Source organism: Aphelocoma coerulescens, chromosome 12 (genome assembly GCF_041296385.1).
Source record: "Aphelocoma coerulescens isolate FSJ_1873_10779 chromosome 12, UR_Acoe_1.0, whole genome shotgun sequence".
Classification (NCBI taxonomy): Eukaryota; Metazoa; Chordata; class Aves; order Passeriformes; family Corvidae; genus Aphelocoma; species Aphelocoma coerulescens.
Window position 1 is genome coordinate 5,698,062 of NC_091026.1, and position 22,920 is coordinate 5,720,981.

Sequence of the window (22,920 nt, forward strand, 5' to 3'; positions counted from 1 at the left end):
GTTTGTTCCCTGTTGAAATTCTTATCCAGACTGTAAAGCTCAAGTTCCTTGGTGTAAACCACCCTGAGAAGTCACCATCTCTGTTTTCAGGTCTGCCTCAAACCCCGAGGGAGGGCAGCCTTTGGCCAGACTGACCTGATCTGTGCAACTTTAAAATCCTAAGCAGCACAGCCGGCTCAAACCAAAACACCTGGTGAGTCTGGAGAGAATTATAACTCTGGCCTCAATAGCAGTGGTTAAGCAAAAGGTTTGCAGAGTGATCTACAGAGAACTTGTCTGAAAGAAATAATGTTTGCTTTTTTTTTGGTTAATTTTACAGGATGAGCCTCCCTAGTTTGCAGTTCTTTACAGCTTTATGCTGCACATTGAATGAGAGTCCTTCACCTGCTTCTGGACACTTCTTTCACAAGAAAATTGACTGGCAGGGGCATATTTTTTCCTTGTCACTCCAGGTGAGATGACTCCATTGACTTCTGTAGTTCACTGACTGAGAAACAATCAAACCCCAAACTTTTAGGGGTATTGAGATTGCTAGCAATGTGAAGGGAGAAAAAATAAGCCAGGTTTCTATCCTTTTTGTACAGCTCACCAGGGAGCATTTCTTCCCAGACATTCCTTGTTTTTCTTTTCTTCTGGAGTGGACAGGGTTGTCTTCCTTGCCACTGGCCTTGCCTTCCAGCAGGTATCCTCCCCCCTGGTCCCAGCAGAACAGCTGCTGTGGTCTGGTACCTATTTAGCCTGGTGTAGACCCAGTGGCCACAACCAACCTGCGATTACCCAGATATCCTGTTTGCCCTTGCTGGCGAGAAGTGCTGAGTGATGCACGCTCAGTGGTGGCAACAGCGTTCACACATGTGCTTCATTGTGCTCCAGTACCTCAGTTTCCATGGCTACCACAGAAATTGCAGGTTTGCTGTACAAATTGGTAGGAGAGATTCAGAACCCGAGCCCATATGCTGCAGCTGCCTGAACCTCATTCCCCTCTGCTGGGCTCAGACGTGCTGCTCTCTGTCAGGGGCTGGAATGCTGGGCTCCAGCAGGTGCAGCAGGCACTGCTGGGCTCTTCTGGAGAAATTGGGTGCCTACACCAGCCTGCCCCTCGTGTGGCTCTGGGCTGTCAGGTTTTTGAGCAGGGAAGAGGATCAGCAATTTGATGTACAGCCAAGGGGGAACTTTCCTCCCTGGTGGTTGGGTTTTGTGCCACTCCCCAGGTGTAAAGCAACTGAGTAAAGGCATATTTTAGCATGTGATCATGGAGCTGTATGCAGAAGGGCTGCAGGGAGAACATAAAACTAGACAGAATAGGTAAAAGAAAGCCCATCCAGACCAGTACCTGTCACAACTGGAGACTGACAGCAGGGTCCACAGAGAGGATTACAGGGTTGCAGAAGCATTGGAAATACTCTCCCTGTGCCCAGGTAGCTGCAGCTCTGCTTTCCTGAGTCAGAGATGGTGTCTGTGTCTTTATTTGCTGAACCACCACACTAGTGAATTTTTTTCCTATTTATTTGCCTAGTTGTGTTTGAGCTCACATCCAATTTAACCTCTGCAACAGCTCAGCAACAGGCTCCACAGCTGAGCTGTGCATTGGGTGACAAAATCCCCTGCAGTCATATCCTTCCCAGCATTAGCAGTCCTAGGTCAATTATTTGAAGTCATTTAACAAGCAGAAGCCATTCCATAACTGTGATTATTGCCCATCTTCATGTGTTCTCCACTTCTAATAAATCCTTTCTGAGAGGGTTGGTGACCAGAATAGCTCATGGCTGTCAAGATTCAGATGCATTGTGGATTCCCTGTTCCTTTCCTGGTACATCCCAGTATCTGGATTGTTCCTGAGCACTGAGCTGGTACACTCTGTCAGGATACAAATATTTCTTTCTTCACTGGTAGCTGTAAAAGCACAGCCCAAGACTCTGTGCTGACACAGCTGTCTGCTTGGAGGACTCTGCCAAACTTCTTCCTTGGGACCAGCCCACCCTGGCATCCCCTGGTCAGTGGGGTTAAGAATGCAGCTGCTTTTGAAGGCTAAACCAGACTTTTGACTTGTCAGGCAGAAGTTTTGGTTCACACTTAGTCTAAGGTTCCTCTTCATGAAGTCTTTGTATCAGCATCATCTTTCTTGAAGGCCTTGTCTTTCACCAGCTGTGGAGAGCAGGACTGCAGGATTCTGGAGCAGAAATGAGTTACCTGCCTGTCATGGGGTGTTTCTAGTGGGTACTTCTGCACTGGACTTTAGTGGTCCTCCAGCTCTCCCATCCCACAATACTTTGCCTACCTGACTACTGCATGAGAGATCCTCAAACCAGAAATTCAATCCTCTACCACGATGTAGCCCAGCTTGAATTTTAGGCGGTTTATTGACCAGCATTTATTTGAAGTGAAAGGTATCCTTAATGGGGCAGTTCTGGCACTCATACAAAGTTGTCCTGTTGTTGCTACTCGTAAAAGATTCCAGAGGGAGGTAATTTTGGCAATCACAGAAGGAGACTTGTCCCATTACAGTCTCTGAGGTAAAGTGGTCACAAAGAGCACTCAGACCAAGTTCCCTGCAGTGTGTGTGTTCTGCCTGGCACATTCAGCCAGCCAAGGAGTGTGTTTATCTGGTGATAATCAGATCAATGTGGTGTGTTATTACATTTCAGTGCATTATTGCAGTTATTAAATAGTTTTCCCAAGGATTGTAGAATAGCTATTTTTCAGTAATATGTTCCATGATACCACCTTGAGAAAGAGTTCATGAGGATTTTTAAAAGGTCTGTTAGCAACATTCCAATTTAGGTAAGTATTGTGGTTGAACTCAAATCATGAATAAAATATGAAATAGATTAAGAAAGATGAATGGAGTGTTGAAAGAAGATCCAAAATCTGTTTTGGCTAATGCTCATAGCATTAATTTTCTAGAACTGCTTTCTTCACACACTACTGACTGAAACTGCTTCATCCATTCAAATATCTACAGTGCCATAGAAAAGTTTCTTCCACATTTTTATCTTTTACCAACTTGAAATTGAAGGGAAGTGACCATATAGGATGGCTTCTCAGATACATAATTCTAACACTTAAAGAAATTTAACCCTGCCCTGTGAAGTCACACAGCACGTGTTTAAGATGGTTGAAGATTTTGACTCCAGATTAGAATAAATTACATTAGCCATGTGGAAATTTTAATGTTTTCTTCTTTTCATGGTAGGTCTAAGTGTGTCTTTGCAATATTTCATACTTAAAGATTTCTTTTGACTGAAATTCTGACTTAATCACTTGCATTAACCTGTAAGTAACATGATTTCAGTTTTATTGTCAGGAATATTTCCTTTTAGCCCTTATGATAGCGTTCTTTAGGGATATACTTAATTTTGTATATTCTGACTAAATCTGCTGAAACAATACCATGGACTATTTCTGGCAGTTTGACAATATGTAGCACTGACCTTGCTAAGAAGCAAGAATATCCTTTCTTTGTTTTCCAAGATTAAGAGCATCACCAGATTCACTCACTAACATTACTGCTGCCTCCCCTAATAATGTATTTTGTGAATTTGTCCTCCAGGTTTAATGGAGGACAGTGCAAGCAATCTGGAAAATTTGGCAACATTACTTATTGTAAAAAGCCTATTTACATATATTAAAGATGCCTTGCTAAAGTTTAACAACTAGACCTCCCTGAACAGCCCAGCAGCACTGAACCTCTCAGGTACCCACACAGCACTCAACTTGTCTTTGCTGCCTGGGGAGGTTAATTTATGCAGCTGAGTCAGCTAATCATCACTGCAAGGAAAACACATCCACATGTTAACTGCAAAGCACCGAGATCTTTGGACAGGGACATTTACCATCACTGTAGAAAATAATAAGATATCAAGTCAGGAAAAGACCCATTTACTCCAATAATCTGTGTCTGGCCTGCAGCAAATGCTGTGAACAGCATAAAGACAGGGAAAGCATACAGTGATACTACCCAAAATACCCTCCCAGTCTGCAGTCTTCTGCAGCATAATTCCTGAACCAGTGATTGTGCCTGTTTCAAAGAACCTTTTTCCCATTAATCTGCCCAGTAAGCTGTGTATCCCTATACATTTGCATTTCCAGCCTCTTGTGGCAAGGAGGCCCAGTGGTGGCAAGGATCTTCTTCCAGTTTGTCCTACTTGCCTGCCTGATGCATCAGTTCCAGGAGAGGGTTTGCCTGGTGGAAGGTGTAGAGCAACTCTTATGGAACACCTTGGGCTGGTTTCAGGGGACATAAAGGGGATGTCCAAACAGCAAGCTTTGCAAGCAGGAGTAACTTACATTCAGTGAGCAAACAGTAGCTGGGAAGCAAAAACTAAGGTTTTGGATGAGTTCTAGTGTCACATTTTCTCTCTGCTGTGTGTTTGCAGCTTAGTCTGCTTTAAAAAATGTAGGTGCAGTTATGGTCCTGTTTGAAACAACTCGGCCTCCTTTGAGAAATGATGTGACTGTTTGGGTAGGAGTGGACAGAGTATGATACATTCAGAGCAATTTTAAAATCCAGGTGTGCTTCCACTGGTTATTCTGTGGGACTGACCCACAGCCATATGCAAAGTCCTTTTCAGACACTTGTAGTTTCTCCTGCAGCTGTCAATCTCCAAGGCAAGTCCTACCTGCACTGCTCTTGCATGTTGATCCCTGTTATAATTTATCAGTGTTACATCTGCTCCATTCTGTACTCTGATTAAATTAGAATCCCATTAAGCACAGTTGGCTGTGAGGCAAAGGAAATGTCTGATCTTATTTTCAATATAAGGCATGCCCTCTGCACTCCTGCATGTCAGAGAATTTCCAAGGACTGATAAGGCTGCAGTTTTGATAGGATTCCTGCATTTCTCCAAGGACTTGTTGAAAATGTGGCAGCTTAGTAGTTGAATACTAGATTGTTAAGTGGCACAGTGCAATGTATTGTGTATAAAGGACTTCCTGAAGAGCTGCCCACTCCTCAAGGGTGATCTTTCATGGCATCAGCCACTCTCCAGTGATGCCACAGCAGCAGGACCTGGGCAAAGACACCCCTTCAATCCATTAAAACAATCACACAGATGGAAGCTGTGTCCCATCTCATGATACATAACAAACCTAGTTTGGCATTCCTTGGAGAAGTACTGACAAAACCTGAATTTGAGGGGCTTTGTGTTTTTCTCTTTTCATTGGAAAAGCAGGATATCAGTAGAGCATTTGTGTCAAGGGCCACATGCTGAATATTCCCTTTGACATTTCTAACAGGCCCCACCAGACTTGCCACAGTGTTCAAGGGATTCCTGACACATGTCACCCCTACCTGTGTTTCTGGTCCTGCTGCTGTAGGGATTACAAGTCCTTATTCATCAAGTGTTACTTTGAGTGCAACATGAGCTGTTGTTTCAGCAGCCTGGTCCAGTGAAAGGTGTCCCTGCCTGTGACATGGCATCAGAACTGGGTGATCTTAAAAGGTCCCTTCCAACTCAGGCCATTCTGGGATTCATATTGAGAATATTTGGCAAATCATCAAAATTTCATCTTGCTCGCTACTGTGTTAATATTTGGTATTTTCCTTTAAAAGGCAGCCTGTCTTCTGCAATCTTCCCTTGAAATCAGGTTGCTTAACAGCTTAAAGTCTTTAAAACAGTGTGTGCCCATTTTCTTCTCTTGGATCATTCTATGCCTTCTCCTAAGCAGTAATAAAACAAAACTAAAATACAAGATTTTGTTTTAAATATTCACTCCTTAACTGTACATCCTACGGGCTGGGCTCAGCTAATCTCTGGATTTCAGTGTAAAATATTATGGCATTTATCTGTAAAACTCATTTGTACCACACAACACTCTCACTTGAGAAAATCCCCAAACCACCCCTTTTTTATACCCGGTACGTTCGTTTTCTGCTACCGGAGAGAAAAAAAAAGCTTGAGACCACTAAGCAGCTGCAACCTTTTCTGTAGACCTTGTTTATCTGATATTAACTGAACTGTGTATCCCACTTCATAGAAACAGAAGGAAATCCCTGTTCCAAAGCAGGTGTCTGTGCTGCTTGTAAATGTCAGTCAGCCCTTCCACATCAGAAATTAATTGTGCCCCCACCACGAGAAAGCGAGCAGGTCAAAGCACTTCTGATGCTGTGCTCTGGCAGGTTATTAGGTTTTCACCTCAGGAAATCCAGCTTCAAATGCCGTGTAACCTACCTTAGCTGGTCACTCAGGAACATGTATGCAACAGACACAGAAAGTTAATAAAAATACATCAGGCACCCCCCACTGACAGCTGTTTAATTACCCATCATTTGCTGCTCACACAGAGGAGTAGCATGTTGTCCTCTTGGGTGCTTCATTAGTACCATCCAATTTTGGCTATGTCAAGGTTTATTTTGTGGTCAGTCCTATAAGAATAGAAAAATCAAATATAATAAAAATACAACCTATTACATTGTAACTGTCAGGGTAGCAACTATTGCTTTACTGGAATCAGAGCTTCCAGCCTGGTTTTCACATGTTTATAGTTTCTTTTGCTGTTTCAAACTATTTTGATGACAAGAAGGAAGTTTTTAAAAAAGAAAAATCAGATTGTGTTGTTCTTCAACAGAGTGTGGTGCCCAGGGCTTTGGGCCACTCTGTCACAACAGACCTGCAGGGAATCCCAGTCCTGCTCAAAGGATTAATACCTCTCCTTTCAGCCACAGCACAGCTCACCAATTTTTGTGGTCCCTCAGTCAGTCCAAAGGTTAGTGAGTACTGAGGATCATTACAGAAATAGTGTTTGCAGCTGATTTAAGATGGGAGGGCATCAACTGTGCTGCCTTCTCCTCCCTTAATTTAAGGTTCCATTCTGGCCAGTGGAGTTTAAATAACCAGAAACCATTTTGTGTGTGAAAAAAATGTTCAGAAAGAATGAAATGAAAGTAAGGGACTCCTTAAAAAAATCTTGTTGGAGCATGTAGCAGATTCTCAGGCTGCTTCTGCCATTACATTTTTTGGTTTTCCTTGCTCAGCATGATAACTGCAATAGCTCCTGGATTTATATATTGGAGGAGGATTAACACATGCACATCACTATCTTTCTGCAGGTGCAATTTATGTTTATCTTCTTCCTGCTGCTGGTCTCATCTATTGATTTCCAGCTGCTGCCTTTTTACCTAAGCCTTGCTGCAGAGGGAGATTTAGTCAAACAAAAGGTCCACACCTGATCCTTGGGAATGGCTCAAGGTGCTTTAAATCTCTTTCAGCCACTGAACTGTGGATCTGTGCTGTAGCCATGATCATCTCTTTATTCATTCCACCTGGCCAGCCTTGTTTTTCATGTCATGGACACTGAGTTAGACTGGCAGCTCTGGGCAAGCTGGGCACCTTATCTCTGGGGATGGATCTGTTCCCAGATGCCTGTTTAGAGTAAGTTTTGCTGGGAAGAAACTGGGTGGACAGTGGTGTTTTGGTTTTTTCCAGGACATGTTTGTATGCCACTGCAATGCCTTCTAATCACTATGAGCTCCAGATTTTTTCTGATTTTATTGAGTAGTTGATGCTTCATTTCTGTGGCATCAAATTATAGGTAGATGTTGTGTTCTGTCAGCCAGTCCAGGTCACCAACAGCTTCAGTTGTCTTCACTGTCTTTTATCTTGCCATGTTTCCAGCCAAGCCCTGTGAATAATTTTGGCATTTTGTTTTGGTCCAGGAACAGTAAGCTCAGGCTTTGCACCTACACACAGGGGCTTTGCTGTCAGTGACTAGTCCTTTCAGATTTTTCTTTCCAGAGGCTCTGTGACAAGTTTCAGTGCTCTCCTGAAAGATGTGCCCTCCTGAGCTTCTGGAGAAGGTTCAGGTTGGTATTCCTTTCTGCAGCTGGGTCCCATTCCCAAGCTTGATGAAGGACTGATCCCATCTGAGGCTCAAAGTCTGAAGGAGAAGCTTTGAGCTGAGCTGCCTCCAGCACACAGAACGTGTCCTTTGGGAAATAACCATGCCTGGCATCACCCCTGCTCTGTGTCGCTGCTGCTGTGCGTGAGCAGTGACCTCTCACATCCTGTTGAGCCAGGTCAGAAAGGCACAGCACAGACAATGCTGGTCTGGTTCTGTGCTTTTCTGCTGCTTGGCTTTATTCAATATCCCTTAACAAAGCCAGTCTTTAGCTGCTTATTCCCTCATCTAGTTTTAATTCTGTTTGGTGAGTCTTCGGGACCCAGTACTTATCTGCATGTACAGCAGTAATTAAGTGGGGATCATGAAGTAAATTTATTTGTATGATCTAGAGAAACAGTATTCAGAAGCATTTTTATACCCTGGTTTTTCATTAAGAATATGGGCTTGTCAAAGCAAAGTGTTTCTGGGAAGATTTTTAAGAATAATTTTGTGGATCCAATTCTGGTTAAACCTAGAGAGCTGGGTCAACCTCCTGAATAACCCTCTGCTGGTATTTAAGGTGAAAGTCTTGGTTTCAATTTCCTCTTTAAGATCAGCAGACCAGGAACTTGAATTCAGAGCAAATTCTAAAATACAAATCCTTATCTTGCCTTATTTCATACTCTCACAAACCAAGCCTCATCTTTTCCACAGCTTTTAAAGAAAAACTTTGCTTGACCTAAAAATCAGCCATACAGCGCTCCAAGAACCAGGTTGAAAACTTAATTGCACCTTCTACAATCCAATGTAGCATTATTGATTAGAACACTTGTTTGAAAAGTAGATTTTTTTACATGCTTCCAAGCTTTATTGCCCAGATAGTGAGATTGCTTTCAAAAATCCCTAACCTTGAACTCCACTCATCAGTATAAATTCGTTACCCAAGTTAATCTTGCTCTGTAGCAAATAAGAAAGGTATACCCAGTATTATGTTCCTAGAAGCATTTCCAATCTCACTTTGGCAAAACACTGGGGTTGTAAGGGCTTGAAATTGTGTTTGAATCTTGTTGCAGCTGAGATGGGAAGAACACAATCTATAATACTTTTCATTTTCTTTATCTACTAAAGTGCCAGCACTGTTTTATACCTGAGGTTATTACTGACATCTCTATACTAAAGCAGTAGAGTATGTATCACCTTAGAGAAGTAATTAGTGACCTACCCTTGTTTTTCATCTTTCATGATAGAGACAAATTCTAACTTTCTTTTCTACCTCTTTTCTCAAATTCAACCTGGCAGGCAAAGATTCACGACAGGAAATATCACCAAGTGCTTTCCCTGAGGATTCCTTTGCCTTGGCTGCTGGTTTACAATCTCTTTTTCCTGCTTTAAGGTCTGATTTAAAAAAGCCATTTATTGGTGGTTTGTTAAATTTAGGAAGTAGAAAAATGCAAGGTGCAGGGGGAAAGCACTATCCAAAGCAAGCCATTACATTTCAGTGATTTCAGAAGTCAGAGCATCTTTTTGAGGTATTTGCTGTGTTGTGGTTGTTGCAGAGGAGAAAAGTGCTTTAGGTAGTCCAGCTGTGAGGTTTAGTGGGGCTGAGCAGTATATTACCATCCCTGCTCAGCAACACAATGGTAACTTCAGAGCTCAGTTACAGATCATGTGTAAATGGTACCTTGTTAAAATGGTACCTTCACATCTACAGGTGTTGCCACCTCTCAGGGCCTGGTGTGTTACCTTAAAGTTTACAACAGCCAGTTCAACTAACTGCATAAAAATTAGTACAAGGATGTTAGCACAGCTGCCAACTGTGAGTTTGCAACTCTGAGAAACAGACATGGTTACCCTCTGGATCCCAGTTACTCTTCTTCCTTCCCACTAAATAACTACAGAGACAAAAAATTTCATCTGAGCTCTTTAATCAAGGAGGTCACAAAACAGCCACAATGACATATTATTGACTGTGAAGGCAAACAAACACATCTGCTTTCCAGAAATCCATCTGTTTGGTGACTGTGACAGAGCCACCAAGACAGACAGCATCATTTCCCCACAGCCTTCATCCACAAGAAATACAGCATCTCTCAAAGGACCTTTCCTAAGCAAGCACAGGCCAGGGAACTGTGTAGCATGAGGCAAAATTGCCACCTTCTAGAACAGTCATGAATATTGAATCAAGCTCTAAAATGATGATGTGGAAGTTGCCCTGCCTTGCTAAGTAAAATGAACTTTCCCTCTGTATTGAGTCTCTTTGGGTGAAATAGATTTGTTGAAGTGGTTTGGTTTTGTTAGTATTGAGGAGTCAGCACAGGTCAGTGGGCAAACTGAATTGTCATCTGTCTGCCTGAAACAGAATTGTTCACTCTGTGCTCACCCTTGGTGGGCCTGGGGAGCCAGAACCACGTTCTCAGCCCAGCCCATCCTCTCTAATGCACAGGCAAAGGGGTTTCTGGGTGCTGATATAAACCATGCCCTCAGCAAATGCCTCCTTGGGAACAGCCACTGCTCCTTGGCTTGTCCAATCCTTGTAGAACCACTTTGCACAGTGAAGGGAAATTTTTTTTTCACTTTTATGTTCTCTAACAGACATGAAAAGTGATTTCTGAGATTAATGCAGTATAAAATTTTAACTCGCTTTGTATAACTTCCTTCTTTTTAGACAGGAAGGATTTTTTCCTCATCTATATTATGACATGCTTTGGCAAAAGCAATCTTACTCTTTTTATCAGTGGCAGCTTGGGATGGGCATAATATTTACAAATGATGCCATGAACAAGTTATGCAAATCACCCAAATGAGAAGCAGTAAGCTTTTATATCCTGCCAAACAATTGTGTATTGTAGAAATGCCACGTTTTACAGTCAATTTGAGAAATGTGTTAGAGACTTTAAAACATTAGTGCCCTATTTTTCATATTGCTCAACATATATAACAGGATTTGTTAGTACCATGAGTCCAAAAATATAAACCTTTGGAATATGACAGAAAAAATAACCGTAATAGATTTTAAAAACCTAAGTGACTTCGAAAAGCCTCTTGGAAGTTCATAATACTGTCAATTTTTTAAAGATCTTGTCTAAAATTGAAAACCTGTATGGCTGCAGAGAGGCAATCTGTGCCTTTCTAACTAGTATAAAAATACCGTTTCTTAGTGCACGTAAATGAGCCATTATAAAATAAATCAGCAAAAAAGTAATGGATTCTCTTAATGCATTAAGCTCTCCAAAGGGCTCATCTACACTGCAGAATTCACAAGTGTCTGAACTGAGCCAAGGATCAGTGACTGCATGGCCACATTGACTGAATTTTGACATTGTTCCACAATCCCTTTGGCAGTGTCCTGGAAAGCTTCTCTTTTTAGGAGGTTCTGGCTACTCAGAGTACGGTTCCTGGAAGCCACATATCCCAGGGAGATTTGCAAGACCCCCCTTTCCTAATTCAGTGTGGGGCTACTAGTGAGAAACAAGCAGAGCCAATTCAGCCTGTCAGCTTCTATGCCATAACTAGCTCATTTTTAAGCGATTTATCTAAATTTGAAGAAATTATTGAATTATTTGTAAGCTTTAATTTTTTCGTCTTAAAAGGGGCATGTGGATTTTTGGATGAAATACAGCACAAGTTTTCCCTTGGAAGGGAAATTGCCACTCACTGTAGTAACCCACACAACTCTCCTCCCCAAGTGAAACAAAGAAACAAAGGAACATCTTGGGGGGGAAATAAGGAACAAATAAAATAATAGTGAATTTGTGAGAACTATAAAATTATAACCTTTTAAAATGTGCTGTTGAGAGGTTTTTTTCAAGCAAAGATGTTTTCATGCCCTATTACATCTGATATTCTTATAACAGCTTTCCACCTTCCCTGTAAAGACCTAGGAGAAAGGGTTTATTTTTTCAAAGCTCTTCTAAGTCTCCATCTCCCTGCCAGACTTTATTTAAAAGGTTAAAGAGCACCAATGCCTCTTTCCTGGTGTTTTACTGTCTGTGGGCTGAGCCCAATGCCCTTGGTTTGCACAAGGCTGGTGGTGTGTGGCTTTTTTCCAGCAGTGAACTATTTACTGCTGGACAAGGGCAAGTTGGGGATTTCCTAACCTTGGTTTTCCGCTAACTCTTTTTGGTTAAGGCGCAAGACAATTTTGTTTTGATTGAAGCTGTGACAGAAGCACCTGGGCTGGATGAAGCCAGGCCAGGGCCTGCCAGGGGGGACATTTCAGAGGTAAAAAATGCACAGGATGAAGTGGGAGGGAAGGAAGAAGGGACAGGGACAGGGGTAACTGAGTCCTGTGGGGTGCTTTGTTAGTACAAACCTTTGTGTAGTACAATTGAATATTGTACATCCTTGTACCCTGAGGGACCACAGGGCCTCTTGAGCTGAGTCTTCAGCACTTTTCCACATTTATAAAATATTGCTCCACGAGGGTGTTGAGTGTTCCCAATCCAGCTGAGACCCCTGCCCGCCCTCCTGCCACACGTTTGCCATCACTTGATTTGTTAGGCCCAAGTGTTGGGGCTGAGTGAGAACATTACCCCTCTGTGAAGCACCCCACAAGTTTTTGGCATTGAGAAAGTAACTCTCATAGTTAGTTGTGCTGGCAGTGTAGTATTGTGAGCTATTTCACCAGTGCTGTGGCTTGTGCAATATATATTGTGCGTGTTGCAGCAACAGGAGGGATGATAAATGGGTTATGTGTGCCCTGCTCCCTGCTTCTGTTGATAAGTGACTGATAAAGCTGACAAATAGCTGGATTAAGTAAACAGAGCCTACATAACTCATTCAAAGCGAATAACTGTTTACAAATTATCAATTGCTATCTGCACAGTTTTGAGTTAGGAATGATGGATCCCATTCCTGTGTGGAAATAATGGGCTAGTGATATGTATCACATATGTGAGCAGTAAAATTGGCCACCTGACAGTCTCATCCTCGGGACAGGGACTTCTAAGATAGAAAAAAAAAGAAGTGTTGTTTGGACCAAGTAGAGCAATTTTTGACTCCAGCAAAGAACAGGAATCTGAATACAATAGAGGCTTCGGGATTTGGCTCCTAAATACAATCAGAATAATTTTTAGGCTTGTTTAGAAGCTATTGTAACTAGTTACTACTCAAGGACCAATTTCCATCTCATTCCCATGAGTAGTGTTTGCAGAAAATGTAGAATGCGTATCTTTTTATTAGAACAGGAAGAAATGCCAGCTAATATAACACCACTTCATAATTCACTGTAGGATGGGAATGGGATTTCAGAGCTGCTGATGTTTTAATCTCATGTTTCCTTGTCCTGAGTAAAAAGCTGTGCGTGAACCATGTCAAGTTAAACAGATTTAGTTCCTCGGTTGCTGTGTCATATTTGTAGCACATATTAAAGGTGGGGAGTGTTTGTGTTCAGCTCTCTATGATCAAGTGCTTGCTTTTAATTTAGTGAGCCGTCCCTGCAACATCCTGATAACAAAACGTGGCTTCAGATTCCTGAGATAACATTGAGTGCCAATTGCACATCAGAGAGAAAATAACTTGGCTCGCAAGAGCCTGGATTGATCCACAAAGAAGGAGGTTACAAACGGGGCTGGAAGTGCTGACACATCCAAACTGCCCAGCACAGCTCCCGGCGAGAGGGAAGCCGCGGCTCCCCAGGGTCCAGCCGCCCCGCTGGTGCTGGAGCAGAGCTTCCAGCGGGGAATCCAGGGGATGCGTCGGAGCTCCTGGGCCTGGCTGCGCTCCCTCTGGGGGTTTGGCACCCTCTGCTGTCCAGTTTTTGAACAAAAACCCCCAAAACACCCCAGAAATCGGACCACAGGGGAGACATAAAAGAGCAAATCAAGCTCTTAACTGAGTAATTTTGGTGATCAACCCCCAGCACTCTTTCTCGCTGCAGCAAGCAGTGAATGTTAACAAAAAATAGTATTTTTCCTGCTTCACAATAGTAATTGCATAATTGCATTGACTCTGCTTCTCGTAAATAAGGCGACCAAGCCTTGGCTCCTGAATCCACTGTAAGGCTTCCTGACCATTCAGGCTGGATGCAAACAAAGCACAAAGACTCTGGTGCTGGAGGGGTCTCAGATCTGCTGAGGGAGGCTTTTTCTACCTCAGCAAGGGCTCTGCACAATTATCATCGAGTTAAAACCCTACCACAGTGGAAACAAGTGGGTTTGTACCTAACATCTGGCATGACTGTTCTTGCTACACGAGCATCTTGTGCTGCAGCTGAGAGTGCTGAAAATTGCATAGGACACCTTATGCATGTTTTAGCTATTTAGTTAAATGTTTATTCACTCCAGGTTTTTTTGGAAGCAATTAACAAATGCTTTCCTTGACAGAGGGACAGAGAGCTTCACTCCTGCAACGGAAACATGGGACACCTGGCTCTGCAGTAAGGGGAATTTGAATCTAAAAGCTCTGGAAAACAGGAGGTCTGTTTCTATTGTGTGATTACCTCCACTGAAAACCTCCTATATTTGACTGACAAGGTAAAAAATATTCTGTATAGTAGGCATGGGAGCCTGTAAGGAAACAGCCATTGTTTGTCCCTTATGTGTTTCACATTTTGGATCTGCACTTGCACACTGTATTCAAGCTAAAAAATAGAAATTCATCACCCAGATCTGCAAAGCACATGGTGCCAGTCTTCCATTAATAGGCCACCAGGAAACCAAAGCTGTGCTTCCCAGTAGAGGCCTGTCAATGGCTTTGATTGTCAAATGGTTTCAGTTACGTCTTTATGAGTTTTCAGTTATCCGTGGCTTCAAGTACGAAATCCATGGCAAAAGTAGGACAAAGCACCGTTCTTCTGAGGGCACAGATCCTGACAGGCGTTGCTTCATTCCTTCCTAGGTTAGCTGGAGTTCTGAGCCACAGTCCTCCTGCGAATCTGGACTCCAGAAGACCCCCACAGTCCAGGGCAACAGGCACAAGTGCCTGTGTAGGGCACGTGCCATAGTTTTGTCCAGGTGGGCAGTGCCTCACCCCTTGCCCTGTGTGCCCTAGAGCTGGATGGTCTTGGGGTACAAGTTCAACCAGAGGCTGTTCTCTGCAGCAGCTGCCTGTGCCTGCTAATGTCCACTGCATCTCTAGGGGAAAATAATTTGGGGAATGCAGCTATTGGGTAAATTGCCATTTGTTTCTCTTACGTTTCACTTCACTCCAGCAGTCTCGATGCTGTTTCCTTAACAAAGGATTAAATCCTTAACTGGATTTACTAATCAACTGCTTTTCTTTCCATACCCACTCTGCGTCTCCTCACATCTTCTCAGACCTGGGAGGATAACTAAAGGCTCAGAATGCTCATACTCATTTCTATTATAAGAAGAAGAAAATACACTGATTCTAAGAAATTCCACTTTTGGAAATAGCTTTGGGGTTTTTTTTGCTGCAAGAGCCATGGTGTTCTAAATAGACTGCAGCTCTTCACATTCAGTCTCAATAGAAAATAAAATGGAGGAAGTGCAGAAGGCAGCACTGGCACGATTTGCATACAGTCTTTGAAAACAAGCCTCGGATAGTGGCAACTGAAAACCAGCTTTATATCAGGCTCTTGCTGCAGCAGTGCTCAAGTCAAAGAAAGAAAACCTGACCCTGTGACAAAATAATCCTCACTCGGGTGGATATCTGAAACAAACAAAAAAAGATAAGACATTGTTATTTTAAACAGGACACAGAATTAGATAGAAACTTGAGTGGTGGGAAAACACTAAATAAAACCCAGAATCCTTATTTGAGATCTCCAGTGACTGGAAGCCGCAGTACCTAGTGCTGCCTGTGCATAGGGCAGGCTGCTGCTGAGCTATGTATTCAACCATAGATTGGTTTCCCCAAGCATCAGCCAAGACATTGTTTTTATTGATTTATTTTGCTATCTTCCCACTGCAGTGATAGGATGACAAAAGAACCACCTGTGGGTATCCTAATATATCTAATGCCAGCAGATTTTCAGGTTGAACAAAAACAATAAATCTTTCCAGCCACAAAGGGGAAACGGTGAGGTAAGTTAATTTGGGAAACTAAAGAGCATGATTTAGGAATATTGGGTTTGTTAGAATGGATCAGACCAGTCCTCCTGGTTTACTATCTTCTCTTCAGAGGTAGTTCCTAACAGACGGCACAAAAGAGCACAAAATAAACCCCGAAATAGTCAAGTGTTCAGTGACACTTCCAGGGACTGGTCTGCTTTCTGACAGTGCAGCTAATTGTGTTACACCAGTGAGAAAGAGGTCTGACTCTCATGGCATTATGCACATTACAAGTGCTCCAAAAATGAGGTAGAATTTCCTGAGGAACCCAGGTACAACACAGGCTCTCGTGGCTGTGCTGATCCCTGCACCTCTTGAGGGACACAGCCTGTATCTTCCCTAGGGCAGCACAGTTAGGTTTGTTGTACAACTTCCTCTTAAATTAAGGGAGAAAATGAATAAACATGTAAACCTGTTCAGCTGCTTAATATATGCACAAATCAAGGCTAAAACAGTAGTTAGTCAAAGATGGTGTAGAGTCTAGCACACCAGAAAACAAAGTTCTCTTTCTCCTCTCTTCTTCCAGTGGGGTTTCCTGTCTCCTCACTTCCATGAACAGGCTGAACTTGTCTTGTGGGATGCTCCTAAAGATGCACATTAAGCCTTCATGGTAACACGAGGCTCCTTGGATCCAATCTATTTCAAAACAGTAATTTTACACTCTCTTGAGCTTTCTGCTAGTAAAAGCTTCCAGAGTAACAGATCTCTGATTCTACACTACTCTGCTTTCCCCAAAGCAGGTCCAGCATGGGCAGGAGTGGCTGAAGTTCCCTACCAGTGCTGCTCTGCTGATAAATCTTAGACCTGACCTATTCTTGGCAATGCATCTGGAAAGGTTAGTTTCTGCTTTATAAGAATTTCATCTCCTGGTTTCTGCATCATGTTTGTCCAAATTTTTGATTCTCACCTAGGAAATCTAGGCAATTTTATGTATTCTGATCTTAGATTTTTGATAATTATACTACAAGATGGTATATGTATGAGCACTGCTATGTATGTAGCTCAAAAAAGCAGTTTTGAATGATCTGGAAAATTGTCTAATATATTTACAATCTATTTAAAATTGTCAAATTTTCTTTAGATTGCTTAAAGGAGCATAAATAAAGGCAGTGTCTGTCCTTAATACTCCAGATATCAGTAGTAGATGCCTCTATAAGGTCAAGGCAGTAATACACACATGCCAAATTCAGACCTGCACCCTTCTCAGACACAGGAAAAAAAATCAAATTGAAGTGAAGATATAAGAGCTCCGCAGATATTTCAAAGGAAGCCAATAAAAGAGAAAAGCTGGAAACTGACACTCACCAATAACAGGATTCTTAAAGCCTCAAATTCGATAAACCCACAAACCAAAAGAAATTAAGCAGGCTGTGTCACTTCAGGACATCATGCTATGGGATTTTAACAAGATTCATGGGTATTAAAAAGTAATGGCATAAATTGGGTATTTAAAGTCAGTATTGATTTGTTGCCAGATTCTGCATATCAACAATTGCACTTGAGTGTCCATTTACTTTGCTCAGAAATAAATATTCCTGCCCAGCTGCATGTGCTAGTTGGAAGAGAATCAGTTTTCACCACTGGCAAAGGGACAGGTTGTTATCTCAAGCCACATGGTTCATTGATTTATCCGTGGCGGAGTAAATACAAAAATTTATAGGAATGCTGTCAAAATCATTTATTTAAAAGCTTTTTTTTGGAAGAAGAATGATAGCACATTCTCAGGTGAGAATGCAAGAGGCTTTCTGAGTATTTAGACTTATTAACTGGTTGAGGTAAATTATCTCCATTTGATGTTTCTGGCTGGCAGAGTTAATTTATTTGTACAGAAGTATTTAATGATGCAGGGAGATTGTTATTGGTGGTTTAATTATTGTTTTGATCAGAGCTTCTGTATGGGTGGTAGTACTCCTAATAAGATAATCATACTTTTTCATCTGTTAATGAGTCTTGGGAGTATTCCCAACACAGTTTTAAGTCTTAGTTGTTTTCCCGCTCTTGGTTTAATTTCTGTGTTTCATTTGGCTTGCATAACAAAACAAGATAGGCTGCTTCACTGCTGTTTATAATAGGCCTTCCTAATATTTTTTTTGTGCTTGGGCTGATCAGGATTTTCCAAAACTACATAAATATTTTTAATCTGGGGGAAAAAATCACTTTGCCCGTAAATTGAAAGCAGTAAATTGGGGTTTTGTTCTCAGGTAAATTATAATGCTGTTTTTGCACAATCTCATTGTGGTACCTAAATTTTATCACTAAAAGTGTGTTGTCTGCCTCTCTTTTCCATCTATATCTGTTAAAAAACCCCCAAAGCATTCCTCTGCAAATACTTGCTAAGCAGTTGGTGAGATCACGGTCAAATACAGGAAAATGCTGATAATATGGGCAGTATTTGAAAGTTAACAGTGGGAAGGGTATGGCCTGACTGAAGTCAAGGGTGCTTCAGCAGTGGGTGTTGATGTAAACCATCTTGTACAGATGTTCATTTGAATTGTATAAAAAGCTGGGAAGTGGATAGGAATGTTAAGAGGAGAACCATAAAAGAGCAAAGTCAGTATCATATAAACAGAGGAGCTTTGCTTTTCTCTAAAGGTGAATATTCTAGTTCTCATAGTATCTTCTTTATGGAGTGTTTCTATACTCAACTTTTCCCAGTTGTGTGACTACACTTCCTTTCCCTCTGCTTCATTTTTTATTCTGAGTTTACTGGGCCTGGCTCTCCTTGTTTTGCAGTCCACCTTGGTTCTGTTGCAGTAATGTGCTCACAGGGACAGCCCACACTGCAGAGGTATAAAACCATGGAGACATGAAAAAGCAAGTGGTGCCTAAATGCTCTTGTGTTCTGCCTGCCACAAGCACAAACAATATTTCAGTCCTCTATGACAGTTATACAGGTGCCTACTACAAAAATTGTACTGGAAGAAGGTGACAGAGAATTCCTTCTTCTCCTCTGGAACTTTCTCATCCTCTTTGATGCCATGGAAAAAAAAAGAAATGTGCTTAAGTAGTAACAGAAGTGTTCCCAGTCCAGCTTTACCTTCAGAGCTGGGTGATGGCTTTTTGTTAGGTCATTGTTAGGGTCTCTTTGGGACTGTTTCTCTGTTTCTTGCATGATGGGTGTTTCATTTGTGCCATCTCCCAGAGCTTCCAGTGGCAACAGGAGATCTACAGAGACCTGGTAAAAAAAGGTCTTTTTTACCAAAAAAAAAGAAAGAGAGGACTGGAAGGAACTAGATTAGGGAGGAATGGAGTTTCTTGTATTTTTATCAGGTATCACAGATCTTCAGAGTTAGCAGCAATTTCCTATTTGGTACACAGTGAGCTGGGGAAAGGGCATCAACCACGTCTGCCTATAATTTAGCAAAACTGCAAGATTACTCATAGTTTCTGCCCTCATCTCTCCCAGGCTTTAGCCTGAGAAGTTTTTCCCTCTGTTGTGACCTGTATGATGTGCCTTACACATGCAAAGTCTTCATCTGTATTAAAAATGAAAAAAAAATGAAGATTTTCATAGTATGGCAAATATCCTAATATCTTAACTATAAACACATTAACATGGGGAACACAGCTAACACTGGACCTCGTATATAGGGAGCTGTTGCACAAGTAGAGATTAAAACTCTCTGAAAAGCTGAGTCTAAATAGACTAAACAAAGGGCAGAGGAACATTACATATGTAAAATGAACAGCACCATGGCTGGTAAAAAACCAGGTTTCTTCAATGAATTTATTTTCCTTACAGTGTTGGGAATTAATCAGTAGTGAAAAATAAACCAAGTGAGGTACAATAGACGCTAATAGGAAATAATAAAATAGGATGTACAGCAGTCAGGAGAAATGAGAAAGAAGAAAAAACGCCGGTGAAAAAAGCAGTCAAACATAAAAGAACATGCTCAGAAGCTGAACAGAGAGAAGGTAGAATATGGGTGTCCCATGCTGCAGGGACCAGCCTACAGATGCTTTGCTGCTGCTGCTGCCAGCTGAATGCCTAACTAAAGGCCCTGTAGCCTCTTTTTTTGTCACTTACCTAAAATCACTAAAACGACACAGCCTTCTTGTGCCAAGTCTGGAGTCTCTAAGCCAGAAAGCAGGCAGCTGGGGAAGGGAAGGTATGGAGCAAACCGCTTGGATCTGTTTCTTCCCCTCATCCTACAGCTGAACCTGATCAAGCATATCTGCATGCCAGCAAAATGCCTTTAATATGTGAAAGAAAGTGTTGCCTCGATAACTATTAACATCCCCAGTGTCCACACCACACCCTGCTGGCACACCTGGCACCTGCTGCTCATGGCAAGAGCATCTTTAACGAGGCCACTGAAGGAGCTGCATGGTCTGAACTGCACCACCTTGTGTGCCATCAGCACACGTCTGCAATAGCGAAGGGAAGAGTCCAAGTGGCTCTTCCCTTGTGTCTATATTAGGGTTCCTTTGAGGATGAACTGATTGTCTTTCACAGGGCTGCCAGCTGAGCCTTTCACCAGCTTTAAAACTGCCATAATTTTCAGGCTAACCAAAGTCTGAAAACAGGAGGAGCAAAGCAGAAGTCCAGGGATGTCACTCAGTCACTCACAGGAGGTTATCTTCTGGGTTAGAGTTAGTCTGATCCACTGGCCACAGAAATGGCAACTGCAAATACTTCAGTGCATGTCTCTGGTTGTTATCCCAGAAGTACAAGCTGTGGAGAGCATTGAAGGTTAAAAAGTCCTTGGCAAATTTCCTTTAACACTGTAGTAGAATACTGTAAATTCTGGAAGAAGACATCCAGTTCTAAGCTAACAGCTGAAGATCAACAGCATTTGCTGAGAAAGTCCATGTAGTTATGGAAAACTTCATGAGTTCAAACCACTGTGTTGAGCTCTCTGTGGAGAGTCAGACTGGCTCGGCATGGTCTCAGCTCACCTTTGGGAATGCTGGGCAATGTTTGCCCTGCAGCTCTTGTAAGGGCCCTGTTTCCTCCACAAACACCAAGTTTTCCCCATTAATGAGTTGGGTTGCAGATGAAGAAGGTCACAAGAGATCCAAGGATTTCAGAAGCACTCTTGGATTCCCTATGTAAGACACAAATAGTAATTCCAGTAAGATCCATATATGTTATTCATACGTCTCACAACCTTTACTCAACCAAATCTACCCTATAAGGAGGGACAAAAGCTTTTAACCAACACATAACCAATTTGAATTAATGTATCTGTAACTCTTCTCTGCGTTTTGCTCCCACAGACACAGTGTTCTTGTAAAGAAATTATCCCCACTTCACTGAAGGGGAATGCTCTGTTCCATGAGTTTCATTTGAGTACAAGCACAGAACTGCAAACCCACACCAGTCCTGTTCTCAGTGCAGGGATGTGCAGCTTGAGCCTGCTGTCTGTGCACAAAAAAGTTCAGACGGACTTCTTGGCACTTGCAGTCTATAGGAGTGTGGTGCTAATTAATGTAGCAAAACAAAGGCAAGCTGAAAGTTTCGCTGAAAGGAGCAGAAAGCCCTGCTAGGGAAAACTGGCTGGCACTTAAACCTGGGTACTGATTATCTAATGCTGTTTGCACAGCTTGAATGCTTCAGCTTCAAAACAGGTCTTCCCTAATATGAGAGAACAACTGAAGGAAAAGGTGGTGTGACGCTAACAATATATGTGACTTACTGGATCAATTAAGGGAAAATTTAGAATTCCTCATTAATCACTTAACGTAAACAAGGCAAGTAAGTTTTTAATGATTAGAAGGTTCCTAAAAGACGTGGCTTATTTTGCATGAAGCATTCTAGTTTAATTTTGTAGAAGAAACGGCCTACCACAGTCTGCACCAAAACAAAAAGAAGTGCCAAAACACAGTGTGAGCTTATAGGGAAACAGGTGAACCATTGTGATTCTTGGAGATTCATGTGTTGCCAGGGATAGCTTTGGTTGAAGAAATGGGACATACTGAGGAATTTGTGGGTAGCCTGGATGTTTCACAGAAGCTCAGGAGCAGGCTGCTTTACAGAGACAACATTTGCCACCTTCCTGACATGGCCAAAGGTGTGGACAGGTTGCAGTGAGCTGCTGGAAAAGGGGAAACCTCTGAGCAGACTGGGTGGTAACTAAATTGAAAAATAGGACAAGATGCATATTTTTATGGTATGGTATCTTAAACTGCTGTAGCACAATTGATCTATTGCCTGGAGTACCAGAAATGCGTTGGAATATAATAGCAAGAAGTCATGCACTTACAGATTAATTAGAATAACTGCAAGGAAGCTCAGAGGTTCATCAAATGTGAGATTACAAGAGGAGGAATCCAGGTACATTATTGGTTGTAGGATAACTATGATGCCACTCTAATGTGGTCTTAAAAATGCTAATGTATTCTGGGATGCAGCGAGTGAGGTATTTTCAGGAGACTGCGAGGTATTAATATCGTGGTACAAGGCAGTTGTTAAGACCTTGTTTAGAACAGGGTAGAAGGTATAAAAGGACGCTGGAGGAGTGGAAAACCTATTTGGAGAGAAGATTAAAAGCAAAGCAGAAAGACTGAGAATGGATGATCTAATTGCTATTTATAGGGACTTTTTAGGTAAATATCAGAAAGGCAAAGTTATTTAATTTGAAGGGCAATATGGTAAAGACCAAATGGCTATAAATTGGTCGTGAATACAGTTACATTGGAAATTAGAAAGTTTCTAGTTTCAAAGAGTGGATGCTAGAAAAGCCTTGAAGATAGAAGCAAGGCACCGTGGCTGTCTGATGGCTGCTTAGTTACTCGGTTCATCCTCCAAACTGGATAATAAAATGGTGTTGGGTTTCTCACAAATTCCCATTCCTGAAGAGGCTATAAGGAGATTTAATCCCCGTGTGATGAAATGTGTTATTTGCAGTGTGTTAGTCCCGCGTTTCAGGAGGTTTGTTAACGTGCCAGAAGGTCCAGAAAGATTCCGCTTCCTTTCCGTGCCTTTATAACCTCCAAATCACCAGAGATTACACAAAGTTAACGTATCATGGAGCTGGCCAGGCGAAGGTTCTGTAAACAGCTATCCTTCTGTGACTGACGATTAATAGGACATAGAAGATCGTTTAGATGTTTCACGGAGCAGACTGGTGGATCACGTTTCTTTCCG

General features: G+C 42.0%; 1 protein-coding gene across 7 annotated transcripts in view; it reads left to right on the forward strand.

Annotated features, from left to right (window-relative positions):
- Positions 1-7,243: 7,243 nt before the first annotated feature.
- The window catches only part of SFMBT1 (Scm like with four mbt domains 1), a 92,196-nt gene continuing 76,519 nt past the window's right edge, over positions 7,244-22,920 (forward strand). The window contains exons 1-5 of one of the 7 annotated variants that reach the window (XM_069027495.1): positions 7,244-7,370; positions 14,142-14,291; positions 15,691-15,803; positions 16,357-16,479; positions 16,568-16,665. The gene's annotated coding sequence lies outside the window, so the exon portion shown is untranslated. Of the gene's footprint in view, positions 7,371-8,118; positions 8,144-14,141; positions 14,292-15,690; positions 15,804-16,356; positions 16,480-16,567; positions 16,666-22,920 lie in introns of those variants that run through there. The other 6 variants (XM_069027497.1, XM_069027503.1, XM_069027500.1 and 3 more) reach the window with 6 other exon arrangements.